Consider the following 15,084-nt stretch of genomic DNA (forward strand, 5'->3'; position numbering starts at 1 on the left):
AGGATAGCTACAGTGTACTCTTATACATTAAAAAAAAAAAAGTAAATAAATCTTTTTAGGGTTGGGGATTTAGCTCAGTGGTAGAGTGCTTGCCTAGCAAGCGCAGGCCCTGGGTTCGGTCCCCAGCTCCGGAAAAAAAAAAAAAAAGAAAAAAGAAAAAAGATGGAAAAGGCATACAACTATAGGGCTTGGTACTATCAGCAGTAACAGGCATCCACTCAGTTTCATACCTTTTATAGCCAAAAGATAAACGAGTACAGCTACCACTATACATATAAGGGGCAGGTGCTGAAAACAAGCATGAAATGTAGCTCCAAAGATACTGTGCTTTCTACACAAGGATCAGGAGAATTTCTTCTGAGCAGTCAGTCAGCTTGTAGACAAAATTACAGTCGAATGTGCTGAAGCTCCACTAGAGCTATCTGTCCTGCAGGAAAGCTGACAAGCCTCGGGATGCTGGAAATAGGAAGGCATCTCCTGAAGGACAGGAAACACCTGTACCAAGAAGCCAAATGATCCACACATCCTAAAGCTAAAACACATTAGTACAACACTCCTCTTCTAAGCAAGTACAGAAGCAAGAACAAGTATTCACTTGCTCCAGGAAAATATGTTTAAATACCAATAAGGCACAAAGTAGGCCAATAATAAAAATTATATCCACTAGAAAAAGGAAGCATAGTATATGAAGGAAACCCAAAACTACAATAGATCTACCAAGTACAACAAGTTGAAATTTTCAAGTAGACAACGGAAAAATATTTTTAAAAATTAATAACTAAGAGATTCTAGTTAAAGTAGACCAAATTACTACTGAACAATAGAAACCAACTCCTTTGAAAAAAAAAGTTCTTAGGAACTGTATTTCAAAAACAAATTATTAAGAACCAAAAACCAAGAAGCTGAAAGATTAAGCCTCAAGATTTTGTCATAACTCAGAATACCCCATAAGTATCTAAAAGGTATTTTGAAAACATTCTTCTCTTTCCTAGAAACATAACTGACAGGGTAGATTTTCTTCACATACTTCAATCAAAATAGCATCCTGAAACAAATGGAGAAACAGATGAGACTTGAGATGCTTTACATTAAGCCTAACATAAGGAACTTGCAAAACTGCAAAAGCATCCTCTTTTTGATTTATTATAGTTAGTTCTCCAAATCCCTAAGTTCAACCATGGTGAAAATACTCAGGGGAAAACTGCTGTTGTACTGAATTCATACATTTCTTTCTTGTCATTATTTCTTAAATACTCCATTACCTAGTATTTACACTGGATTTAGTATTACAGTCATCTAAAGTCATCTTAAAGTATCTCTAGTAGATGGGCTTAGAGTTACAATAAAATGTATACAATACATTCCTATGCCACTTTATGTAAGGACATAAATATCCATGAAAACAATCCACCATGTCATGACTGTGTTCATGTCATGACTGTGTTTGTGCTGCAAAATAAGTATCCTTTTTGCTAAAACAATGTTAGCAGGCAATGGTTTACTGTTATTTTTAATTTTTACTTTAATGTCTAACAAAATTAACTCAGTATCTGACACAAACCCAAACTTGTAGGGATCTCACTTTGTAGAAGAATTAGGAATTCTAAGATCAAAACACCAAATGATCTTAAAACTGCTACTATTTCTCATAATCATCCATTACAACAGAGACACTCCGCTAACCTGCAAATGAAATGCAAAGATGGCATTGTGTCCCAAAACAAGTAGTTTAGACTACAAAGGGTCTCTGAAGTAACAAGGTTCAATTCATGGCTGTTTCACTTTACAGCACATAAAAGTGATACTCTCTCAGCATAAGCTATGTAAGATTCTGATCACTTCTTCAATCGGTAATCCCAGGTATGATATTTCTCAGGAGCCACAAAAAAAAAACCAGGAAACTAAACAATACCCTGCAGTGAACTAGGTTTCCAAAGTGTTTTGGATACAGGTACTCAATTAAGTCACAGGAAATACTGAACACTGTTATAAATTAAGCTTTGTATGAGATGGTTTTGCCCAACTACAGGATTAAGAAGTGCTCTGAGCATGGGTAAGGTAGTCTAGCCTAAGCCATCACACTTAGTAGGTGTGTTGAAGTGAGTACATTCTTCATTAGTTCCAGCTCTGATCAGTTTATCAGCACACAGTACCATCCTATCATAAGCTCAGAACATCTGTACTCTCTAAGTTATTCAATCCTCTTTCCATTTTCCCATTCTCTCACTGTAATGCTCATTAGTCATAATTCCATGGTGCTGTCAGTGTGCCTTTTCAATCCTTCTAGCACACCAAGAAGCCAAGAAATAGTTCACTATGCATAAAGATATGAATTAAGAATGTGTCCATGAATAAACTTTGCAGGCTTTATTATACCTGTTTTGATTACACAAATGTGGTTTTTGTTGTTTCCTAGGGTTTGTTAAAATATACTGTGCAATTAAATTCATAGATACCGTTCCTATTGAGTAGAGCTTTATTTTACTAAGGTTACTTTTAGATGGTCTTATTTTCTATTCTCTTTCACACTAGCATTTATAAAGCATGTCAAGGCCTTCCATTCAGTGGAACAAAACTGGAAGTGACAAAAGTAATATGGTAGAGCAGCAATGCAATTACAGATGGAGACAGACAAATGTATACAAAGACTGACTGCAGAGGCAGGGGGAAAAAACGATGAAAGAGCATAAAACAAAGCAGTATACTAATAAACATGAATGTGCCATGGACACTGAGTTGGAATGCAAACGTTATCAGAATTACACTGATCAAATCAATTATTTTGTTTCATATTTCAAACACTTTGAGGAGAACTATGCATGGACTAAAGAACTTCAGGGAAAAGAGGCAAAGTAAAATATAACTATTTGATGAACATGGATAAATAGGATAAACAAGTACATTAATAAAAGAAAAATAAAAATTAAAGGAATTAGAAGAGAAAGTTGAGTAACAGCAGGCTTTAAAATTAGGAAACCCAACAGAGGAGAAAGAAAGGTAAACTCTAAACCTGAAAACTGGGAGTGCAGTGAAGAGTGAGACTGACTAGTGCTGAGGAAGGAGAGAAAATGAAAATGAAATTCCCCTCACTAACTCAGAAGGAGATAGCACAGAACAGAACTCATATATGCATTTTTGTACTCCAACAAAAAAATAATGTGCATTCAAGAATTAATCTATTGTGAACAGTTAACGAAATGTAACACTGGTGCCAAGAAAGGAGGAAAGCCATTCTGTGTTGTTGGTGCTTCTTAGACAACGAGACAGAAAAAAATGGATGAATAAAACAGCCAAGCTTAAAATGGAAGCAACAAAACAGGTGTATTTAAAGAAACTCTACATATGCAACAATTATAAAGAAATGTATTTGCTATCCAACATCACTAAATTCTGTATAATCCTAAGTATTTTGTAAGTATTGCCATAATCTTATTCTACAACAAAAAGCAACTTAAATAAGCAATTATCGCAAATAAATGCCCACATAAATACCTAATTTTCTCAAAATTTAAAGTATGCTCCTTAGCAGATGGTGTTTAATACAAAGTATTTTTGAAATGAAAAACAGTCAAAAATAAAAAATAAATAAAATGTCAAACAATCACATTTCAGAGGTTTACTACCAATGATTAGTGGAAAATACCTCTATAGTTATTACTAGGTTAAGAACAGCACAATAAAACTGTTTCCATTCTTTAACCTCTCTAAGCATTTTATACATGACATTGACAATAGCTTGCTCTTAAATGGCAAGGAATTGACATAATACTGAACCAGGTAAAGCTTTGAAAGCTCAATATTATTCTCATTAACAAGCCTCTTTACGCAATCCAGACAAACACTAGGAAGTATTTTATCTCACAATTTAATCGGGAGTTGGGAGGAAGGCTTTCCCTCACACAATGCTGAAAATACATAAATTTTAAGGCCATTCAAAAAGACTTCAAATCACTGTCTTTTAAATAAGAAATCTCTTTTCAGACCGTTGCTGCATTTTAAACAAGACTCCAAAAAATATTTGACTTGAAAATAGTATAAAACCTAAAACTCACTAAGCTAATTTGATGCTAAATTTACCCAACTTTAACTGCAAAATAAATGCCTTGTTGAGGAAAAAGGGGGAATCAAAGGTTCACAAAGGTGGAACCTCACATTTTCAACATGTCAAAAAGCTAAACATACTACTCTTTCAAAAATAACCTACTTCTTTAAAGGGTGGGTGTGTTAAGTAGGCATTTTCAAGTGACATGATACTTTATACAAAACAGAATGACACAAAAACATCTTTGCAAAGTGTTCATTCTCTAAAAGACTTGCTCTATTAAGGCTCTGAGGCTGAAGCCAAGTAGAAGCCATAAAAGGAAAGCGAAGTTCAATGTCATTTATTTTGTTCCCCTCTTTCATGTGCTCAAGAATAACCTCTTTCGCTGCCTAATTATATGTCCCCAAATCATAAAGTTCACCAGTTATGCACTTTAAACTCCTTCATAAAGCAGTCTGACTTTTAACAGGAATAACTTGATGGTTCACAAATCTCACCAATAAAATAAAAATGAAAACAAAAACTCCAGAGACCAGGCCCTAATAACACAACAACATAAATACTGGAAACAATTCTCTTTTTGAAATGTACTTAATAAAAGCCAAATAGCCAAGAACAAGTTGTGAACTCACTTGATCCTGATCTATAAAACCTATCTTTCCTCTTTCAACTAAAGGAAGTCAACTCTTTCCCCTCAAGTTTCTGGTAATTATTTTGGTAATATCTGATTAAACATCAATTTAAGCTTAAGCTACATCTACCTATAGTTAATATTTATTTAAAACACAGTATTATCTGTCACTTCCCTTACCACAAAAGCACTTGGGGGGAAGAGGGGAAGCAAACAAACTACACTTACAAAGGCACACAATTGAAGCACTACTAAGGGAAAAGACAGTAGGGTAGACTGCAACCAAAACTAGTTTTACCCATAAAGAAGGTTTCATTGGTTCAGAAGCGTTCCTAAGTCTGACTGGTGGAATGTCTGCCATGCTTCACGAATTCCTGCCCGCACAGTCTGTACCTATCACTTATTAGGCAGAACCAAACAAAACCAGATGGGCCAACACGAAAAAATATGAGGACCATACATCTGCAAAACAGCGCCACTTTTTCGCACAATGTGACTCTCCTGAAAATCTTAAGGATTTTATTTCTCTTCCCTTCCAATGTTGTTCCTAATCGGAACGGCATACAAGTCCTGACTAATCAACTTCTTGCAGGTGTTTGGGTTTTGTTTTGGTTTGGTAGTCATATCCTTCTCCGTCTCTATCCATACTCTTTACGACATTCTGCCTCCTAGAACGCCAGTTTCAAGAAAAATTTAGCAGCTGCTCGTCCTCAATCAGGTAACCAAACAAGCACTGTAAGCTACGGACTGAAAAGAAGGCATGACTTACTACAAGTAGTTCCTTGGCCGTCCAGAAAAAGCAATCGAGAATGGCAGGCAGGCAGTTTCTTAAGTCCAAAGAAAAAGACGTGCCTTAAAACGACCTCCATGTAGGATTAACGCGAAAACCAAAACAATCCACACCAACATAAACAAATGTGGCAGCCATCTCAGTGAGAGCGAATCAGTCTCTCCCCGCAGCGAGACTTAACTTTCTTCCGAAACAAAAGTTGCCAGACTCAGCAACTTGATATACATTGTATACGTCCCGGAACACTAAAACTTCTGGCCCTTATGCTCAACAAAGGAACTCTTTCTTCCGACGGCTGAAAAACTTTTCGTCCCACCACATTCTTACAACCCCATCTTAAAAAGAAAGGAATCCAGACGGTAGACGGGGCAAGGGGGTAAATCAGTTTTACTATTCAGTTGCTAAAACGACAAGGCATTCCGACCAGGGAGAAAGAAGTCAGACAACTCGGGCAGAGCGAGGTAGACTAAAGTACCGTCGCTTCCGGCCCACGAACTTGGCTGGACGCTTCCCGTAAAAAAAAAATTACCTCTCCGGGTGTCTCAGGGCAGCCGTCCCGAGGCTCGGCTTGACATGGTTTCCTGCCCTTCCTCAGTGGCTCCGGGCCCCGCCGAGGCTCCCGCGAGGACTAGGCGGATGTGGAGCTGCCGCCCGCAGCAGCGCGGCTGCTTCGGTGGGGGCTGGGGTGCGGGCTGGCTTCCTGCTTGCGACTTCTGTCAGGAGTTTCCCAGCCTCGTCTAGGTTCTCCGCCGAAGGAAAAAACTTTTCACTCGTGACACCGCCCGGAATTGCCGTGCGAAACTCACTTCCTGCCTGGGTGAAAAGCAGGATCCAGCTCGGTGCCCGGGAACCCGGAACCCCGGGGCGGCGCGCCGCCGAGGGGGAGGGGACGGCGCCCGCCCCGAGCCGCGGGACCTTGCGCGGCCCACGGGGGCGAGGACGCGGAGCTCCGCTGGCCTGGGCCGCACTAGGCCTCCGCCCCCACAGCCGCGCCGCGCGGGTATTGTCTCGAGTGCGCCGGCCGCACCCTGCGCCCGTCCGGCCCCCGCCGCCCCGAGCCGGAGCCGACCGGCCGCGCAGGCTGGAAGGCGACCGTCGGTCGGGCAGTCCGACCGGCCGGCCCGGTCTCTGCCACTCCCGCTCTAACCCTCCAGTCTCCCCGCCGCAGTCCCTGCGCTCTCCCCGGTTCTCCTTCCCCGCAGCCGCGGTGGCGCGGTCTCCTCAGGAGCTCGCGGGCCCGCGCCAGGGGCCGAGGCTGCGTCGCGCGCCGCCGCGCCACCTTCACTCGAGCGGGAGACGGAGAGGGGAGGCGAGGCGGAGGAGAGAAAGGAGGAGGCGGACCCGGGCCGGACCGGGGTGGAGGGAGTTTCTGCCTCACAGGCCGCGGCGGCAACAGCGCCACCGCCCCGGCGGCTAGGGGGCCGAGGCTGCGCGCGGCGGCGGCGGCGGCGGCGGCGGCGGCGGGGGCGGGGCGGCCTCCCGCGGGGGCGCCCCAACCGCCCACAGCCGGGCGAAGGCCGGCGCGAGCCAGTCAGCGCGCACGGGGTCTACGCGCCCGACGTCGGCGGCGGGGGGCGCGGGCCGGGGGCCGCGGGCTGGCTGGGAGGCGCGCGACGGGAGGCCCGCCCCCCGAGGCCGGGCCCGCCGAGCTCCCCCGTACGACCCCGCGAGGCCTCCGCCGCCCCGGCCGATCGAGTTTCTTTGTACGATCGTAATTGGTGCAAAGAGGTTGTTCAAGTGCAGCCCCGATTTCCAGGCAGCAGGTATCTCTTTCAGCCGCAGCACTCCGACATCCTCTAATGGCACGCTCAGGTTGCAGGAAACCACGGCCGCGGCTCCGTGCAGCTTCTTTCCACGCCGGGCCGGCCTCCGAGCTTGCTGGAAGCGGCGACGCGCCTGGGGCCCCTCCGAGGAGACAAAGCTGGTGCTGGGAAGGGGAGCGGGGCCCGCGAAATTGCCTCAAGACGGTGCCTTTGTTAGAGGAAACATTGGATGCACTCCGAGCGCTGCGCAGCCTTCCAGCCCCTACGCTTTCGGGCGTGCAGTCGTTCAGTCGCGCTGGCCCTGGTAGTTCTGCCTGGCAGGGTTTGCGTTTATTGCAGAGAGAGACTTAAGCATTCTGTCAACACATATGGCTTAGAAAGCTTCAACCATAACATTGCCGTTTTTACAGTTACTGCTTTAAGTATGTTAGCAGACAGAACATCCTTGTTTTACCCGAGGGAATGGAATAGATTCTGGGCAAACCATCGTCCACCCCCACTCTTCTGTATTAACTATGCACAGGGATGGTAATTAGCCTCTGGGTCCTTCAAGCCACTGGTTCAGTACTTCCGTCTGTAGCCCAGAGATAATTATTCATCACCAACTTTGAATAAAAAGCTATATGCCTTACAGATGAGTTTTGGCTTGCATCCAAGGGAATGAGTTCACGAAGTCCACCAAAGAATTATTTACTAAAGTGAGTTCTACGCCAGAGACGAATACTTGGAATAACTCCAAAGATATTCAAGTCATTTTGAATCGAAGTGGAAGCATTTTAGCTACCCCCAAAACTGCTAGTATTAACACGAACATAAGATTCTTAGCACAGAGGACAGTGGTATCAGGCCTCTGAAAACATTTGACAACAGCCCTGGGAATGGCAGATCTAGTAATTTCAATTTGGGAATCTAACTTACACTGACAGGGATCTTAACCAGTGTGTATTTTTAAAAAAGAACAAAACAATGTATTTGTACAGACCGTTTCATCGGACATGAGAAAGTCTTACACCATCTTCAGAAAATGTCTGGAGTTTGATCAGAGCTCAGTGGCAAGGCTGTGATCAAAGGGTCACTATCCTGAAGTGTCCTGGATGAAGCAACTTCCAATCCAGTGAGAACTCAGTTGACTCCTGGGATTCCAGTACTACTGCATCCTGTAGATTTACACCCTGTTAGATGTGATTCCCTACGTAGCTCAGTAGTAGAATCCATGCCCTGGGTTTGATTCCCAGCACCATGCAAGAAAGGGAGTAGTACAATAGATTGAAATAAACCTAACCCCAGCCTAAATAACATGAAACCCCATCTCTAGGTTAAAACTTGCTCTGGTCCTAGCCTTTTTTTAATGTAAATTCCTGCTGGGGACTACTGTAACTACCACCCAGACTAAAAGTTGCCATAACTCACCTGAAATTCTGTCTGTTGCATTTATTCCCTCGGCTTTATTTCTCTAGAGCAAAGCCATAATCCTAGGAAAAGTAATGTTTTAAACCTTAACAGTAGTCATTTATACCTAATTCATCAGATTGATCCCTAAAGCAGCTTTCAGTGAAAGAGAGAACAGAGATAACATATGTCAATGCTGAGTGAATAGAGGAGAATGAGCCTCAGAACAGTACAGGAGAACAGAGGAATGCAGGCCATAAAATGGTCCCGTTCAGAACGTCTGACTACGCTGTAGAACGATCCCTGAGGGTGATGCACATTTTAGTATGTCCTGTACAGCCGAGACAGAGCTATAATAACATTGCTCATAATTTTAAGGAAAACATTCCAGGCTAGTCCATGTGTGTTTGAAGTCAGGATACACCACCTATTTGGTCAAATGTCTCTTTAAAAATCCCTTATGAAGTGTTTCCCAGAGTTCCGGATCCATGAAATAGCCTCTCCATGTATGCTCAGGTGTCCGGTGCTCACAAATGACCAGTCTTTTGTTACTCAACACTGTTTAACAGGGACAGACACAGAAATGGCCAAATCTTCTCTCTGGGCTTCCTCACAAACACTCTTGTTCTGTCCTTGACTGATGTGCCTCCTTTGAAAATCCTCTCACAGGATCTTGAACTAAAGAAGGACTGTGAGCTCTTCACTTATGATTAAACAGAGAACTAAAACCTCACCTTTAGCAAGGCTGCCTGGCTGTGACTCTGCGCAGGTAAACTGGCCTCTAGGACCACCTTCAAGAGAGAACCGTTGATAGCAGTACAGCTTCCCCATTGTCGTGTTCTGAGAAACACAAGGAGCCACCCTTTGTGATCCCCTTCTCACCCAGGGCTGAGGAGAGCACTGATGGAGATAAAGTACTTCATCAAAATAACACTTGTGAGGCCTCGGGCATTCCAAAGGGTGCTAATACAGCCCACCAGAGAAAGGAGCCAGAGAAAGGGCACTGGCACTGGTATTAGTTTGATGTTTTTTTTTTTTAAAGATGCTCTATCAGAGCACCATGGCAGCCAAGCAGTTATAATATGCAGGCACCGGAGAAGAGACACTGGCAGACTGCAAGGAAAAATCTGAGATGATCATTCTTCTTTTCTCAGCCTTTGCCACAGAGTTAGTTATCTAAAGTCAAAGTTTTCTGTATTTCATACATGTGTGTATATGGGATTATATGTATGTATGTATGTATGTATGTATGTACGTATGTACGAATGTGTGTATGTATGTATGTATCACAGAGTTTAGGAGAATGAATCTTCTGGCTACCAAGGGGTTACATTAAAATCAAGACTACAGGCTTTAGATGGCCTAGGTCAACTTGTATCGTGACATTTTTCAGAAATAGAGACTCAAGTTCCCTCTTTTCACTTCCCTCTTGGCCCCTTGATAGAGCAAGGGCAGGAGGTCAGGGTGCCAGCCCAGGACCTGCAGGAACCAATACTAGGATTTTTTAATAATACTTTGGAAATAGAATTACCCTTCCCACGGCCAAAAAGAGATTTATTAATACTTTATGACTTACAGGGAAAGACTATTGGTGAAAAGGTTTCCATAAAAGTTTTTGGAGTTTCCCCCACCAGTTCAACGGTTCCTTCTTATGCACAGAAACATTCCCAATGTTTCTTCTTCTTAGCAATGCCTAAAACACAAACCATACAGTACCAATGTTGTTTTTCGTGTAGATACATACTGATGAGAAATCTACCTTATAGATTAAGTGCACTAAAAGATCAGCAATAACAGTAAGATAACAGCAACAATACATAACAATAACAGTCATGTGAGGTCCAGTGAGATGGCTCCCAAGGTAAAAGTGCCTGTCACCAAGCCTGATTGTTGGCTCACATCCAACCGCCAGGACTCCCATGAGGGAAACAGCTCTCAAAAGTTGTCCTCGGGCCTCTACACACCCATGTACACACGCAGGGGCACACAATTAAAATGTAATTTTCCTTTTTTTTTTAGCTATGTGAACGAAGTCTTTCCAAATGTCTTGTGTTACATTTGTGATGTTGGAAGATGATAAAATTCCAACGAGATAGCAGGACACACCTATAACCCCAGACTCACAAGGCAAAAAAGCAGGATTAAGGCCACTCAGGGGTATATAACAGGACCCTGTGTCAAAAACAAAACAAAGGACTGGAGAAATGGCTCGGTGGGTGGTTAAGAGCACTGACTGTTCTTTCAGAGGTCCTGAGTTCAATTCCCAGCAACCACATGGTGGCTCACAACCATCCGTAATGGGATCTGATGCCCTCTTCTGGTGTGTCTGAAGACAGCGACAGTGTACTCATATACATAGAATAAATAAATAATTCTAAAAACAAAACACCCCAACACATAAAGCCGACATGATGAGACAAAGAGAGATGACGATGTGACAGTGATGGCCTAAAACACTCGGCTTCCTTGAACACAGACACTGAGAACCCATGACAAATCGGTGGTATCACTAAAGTGGCTAATGGGTGGATACTGTATATTATGGGAATACACTGGGCAAAGGAGTGATTTATACCCCATCAAGACAAAGCAGGACAGCACCTACCTAGTTGAAAAATGTAAGAACTGGTCACTTCTAGAATTCCCATCAACATTTTCAGACCGTATTTGACTAAGGATAACTGTAACTGGAAATGAGAAAGTGTGGACCCAGGAGGTGGGGGAGGGGCGGGGGGCAGGGGAGAGGGCGGGGGAAAGGAGGGGGGGGACCGGGGGCTGGGGGGAGGGGCTGGAGGAAGGGGGTGGGGAGAGTAGGGGGAGGAGGCGAGGGGAGTAGGGGGGGCGGGGAGGGGACCATTACACACACTTGCTAATCTTTTTTCTTCTAGAGTATTCATTTCTATGCTACAAGTCTAATTTTCAGGTACCTCTGGGTATTTTTTAATGTGAGGAGACTATAACCAGTGCCTAAGGATTGTCTGTGTGGCTTCTGTAACAGGACTGAATCAGAGCCATGGTTAGTGGACTCCGGTCGGGACCAAGTTCAATTTGAGTGTTCTCTTTGGAATGGGGACTCTGATACTGACTACATGGTTGATGATCTGCAGCGCTAAGCGGAATAGCTACTCAAGTGCTTCACTCATTACTTGGCAGACGCAGGAGTGTTAGCGAGAGTTAGCGGCGACTTTAAAATACACCGATGATAACATGCCACATTCCCACCATTGCTAAGACCTCCATAGTCTACCATCCAGAGCAGGGCACATTGAGAATGAAAACAGACGAATGATTATTATTTAGGGTGTCAAATGTGAAACCCCAACTGCCCTTGATGCTGGGGTAATCGTCATCCTAATCATTTCCACCCTGCTTCCTTTCTAACCTGCTGCTCCCTGGTATGAATCACGGTCTATTTCTATCATGTTACAGTACGCATGTCTTTGCAGATTTCAGAAGCATTAAAGCAACAGAAGTTTAAATACTGATGTGCATCGCCCATCCATCTAGGCTTGCAATTCGAAGGAAGTTGAAAAAGAGTAACAAGTCTTTCTCTAACTAACAACATCACTCCCTTCTTACTTATATCTACCTTTCGTGAATTAAGAGTTTTCCTATAGCATTTCATAATAATAATAAAAAAAAAGACAGCATAAAAATACCAGGAAAAGGGCAAATGCATAGGCATTAAAAATAATTTGAAGTGTAGTAAGTGGTTAAATGTCCTGCTCTAAAATACCAGCTAAGTTTTTTTAAAAGGCTGCTTTGTAGTTAAACCTTGTATCATGCCTGTCTCAGAAAGGGTAAATCCTCTATACTGTCAGAGGCTGGTATGTTGTAAGTGTAACGCTGGAAAAATCTCATCAAAATCTGACTTACTCAGTGTCTGAAAATGATATCTTTTGATTGGGTCTTCTAAAATCATTCTGAACGTGCTTTCCTAAACTTACTCTCTCCTCCGACAGATACATTTATTTTCTGGAAATAGCCTGCAAATTCCCTTCCACACTGCTGATTCAAACGGCGATGTAATTTCAAGTGTTTCATCTCCTCCCTGCTTCCCCCATCCAATCTCTTCATTTCTATTTTAAATGAATGTCAACCATCCCATCAATTGTATATTTTATCTTTCTTAGCTTTTAATTAATTACTCTTTTTTCCCACCCGGTTTCCTTCTATGACAGATGCTTAATTTCTTTCTACCTCTTGCTACTCCCTTGCAGGTTTTGCATCTCCTTACACAGAGTCTTACATAACACATCATTCATTTCCCTGCTATACAATGTATCCGTAGAAATGCTGCTTCCCTTTCGCAAGATATTAGTTTATAGTCAGTATGTAAATGCAAACATGTGGAGAAGAAATAGTTCTCAGGCTTTTCAAGAACCTTATCTACGAATTTCAAATAGTATTCTTTTTTATAGTTTTTTTTTTCCTTTTTAGGTGGGGGTGTCTCCCCATGTAGCACAGGCTGGCTTCAAACTTTCCATGCCTTTGCCTTAGAGAACTAGAAGTACTCTTCTGTATGATTCTTATTTAATTTACTCTTTTGGTTTTTTGAGACAGGGTTTCTCTGTGTAGCCCTGGCTGTCATGGAACTTGCTGTGTAGACCAGGTTGGCCTTGAACTCACAGAGATCAGCCTACTTATGCCTCCCAAGTTCTGGGGCTAAAGGTGTGCACCCCCACTACCTTGTGACAGCTGATATTTCTACTTCATCTTCTGTAGTAAAGTAGCATAACCAATAAAACCTTTCTTATCAATGTGGTCACCTTCCAGAAAAGTTCAGGGATCGGTCTTGAGACACTTGCTAGTTGAGAACCATAGAAAAGTCGCTTAATTTCCTCAGGTGTGGAATTAAAGTGGGAAAACAGCCCCTGTTTGTATCGATGTTCGACAGGGATTGCAAGTGCCAAATAAAACAGTGGACATGAAAACACACGGTAAACAGCACATGAGTAAAATAATGCTTTCATCATATTTAGGATAGCATAAGCCGTATTAAATGTTCATTGACTTGGCAGTTACAGAGCCGTCTTAGCATCTGACTCTTCAAGGCTTGTGTGTTAAAAATGTGGTTGTCAAATGACAGCTTTCTGACATGTAACGGATTTGAGGGTTCTGTCAATGGTTAACTCCCCAGAGGTGGGGCCTAGTTGAAGTAAGTAGGCCACAAAAGGGTGTTGAAGGAGCATATCTGGTCCCTGGACTCTTTTCCTTGTCTGTCTCTGATTCCCAGCAGCCATGAGGTGAGGAGCTCTCCTGCATCACATAGGAGTTCAAGCATACAACAGCCCAGAACGCACCAAAGAAAAATTTGACAGATACAACTAATTAAAAAATTCAAACTCATTTTGGCAAAAGACACTGTAAACAAAGTTGAAAAATAAATGGCAGACTAAAAACGGTATAAGAAACAGAAGTTAGTATCAGTAATACATATAAAAAAATCTAAGTCAAGAAAGAGTAACAGTCCAACTTAACTATTTACAAAAGACATAAACTGAGAGTGTACATGTGTGTGTGAGCGTACACACACACACACACACACACACACAGAGTTTAAAGAGCCAATGAGCATTTGAAAAAAAGTAAAGGCTTTAAAAGTCCAGCTGGAGGGTAGGAGGGGGAGCTCACTTTGTCCAAGCAAGCCTAGCAGGCCAGAAACACTGGCTTCCCTCCCAGCACCCTTTAAATGGGGAGTATAACCCCAGCACTCAGGAACTCAGGAGGTAGAGAAAAGAGGATTAGAAGTTCAAGGTCATCTTTAGCTACATAGTGAGTTTGAGGCCACTCTGGGATACACGAGACCCTGTCTCTCTAAAATAGCATTAGCAATAGTTAAAGTACTAGAAACAGAAGTCCAGTTGGAACTGCCCCAATCTAGGATAACTGAAACCTTTGCTGGCTTCTGCTACTTACCCTGAAGTTGGGATAGCTAATGCTTTCTTTTCAGTATTGACAAAGCAAAAAGACCTACACTGTCCTACAATCAAAGGGTGTTCCTATGACATGGACACAGAGGCAAGTAAACCAACCTGATGACAAGCAGACTGGAGTTAAAATGCTTGACCCTGGCCCCCCAGAATGTGGGCTACCAGGTTTCATGGGAGTGGGCTTTCCTTAGTTTACCCAAATTCCAATGCTATATACATTAGGAAACATTAATTTTAAGACACAGTGGCCCTTAGTATCTGAGTTTGACACAGATTCAACCAATCACAGACTGGAAATATCTGGAAGAAAAACGTCTATATTGAACATTTGCAGACTTTTTCTTTCATTCCCTGAAGAATACATACAACTATTTACATAGAATGCAACATTTTATCATGTATCATTAGTCACCTAGAGATGATTTAAAGTATGTAGGAGGATGTGTGTAGGTTACAGGAGATACTGTGCTATTATAAAGGGGACTTCGGTATTTGCAGAGACTTCTGAAGCCCATTCCCAACAGGAGCAAATAGGT

The 15,084-nt window shown here is 42.8% G+C and overlaps 1 protein-coding gene across 33 annotated transcripts in view; it reads right to left on the reverse strand.

Moving 5' to 3' along the window:
- The window catches only part of Erbin (erbb2 interacting protein), a 101,742-nt gene extending 94,882 nt beyond the window's left edge, over window positions 1–6,860 (reverse strand). For 13 of the 33 annotated variants that reach the window (XM_087628320.1, XM_087628285.1, XM_087628299.1 and 10 more), the window contains exon 1: window positions 5,993–6,860. The gene's annotated coding sequence lies outside the window, so the exon portion shown is untranslated. 33 annotated transcript variants of the gene reach the window in all.
- Window positions 6,861–15,084: the final 8,224 nt, after the last annotated feature.

The sequence above is a fragment of the Rattus norvegicus genome, chromosome 2, assembly GCF_021556685.1.
Source record: "Rattus norvegicus strain SHRSP/BbbUtx chromosome 2, alternate assembly SHRSP_T2T, whole genome shotgun sequence".
Classification (NCBI taxonomy): Eukaryota; Metazoa; Chordata; class Mammalia; order Rodentia; family Muridae; genus Rattus; species Rattus norvegicus.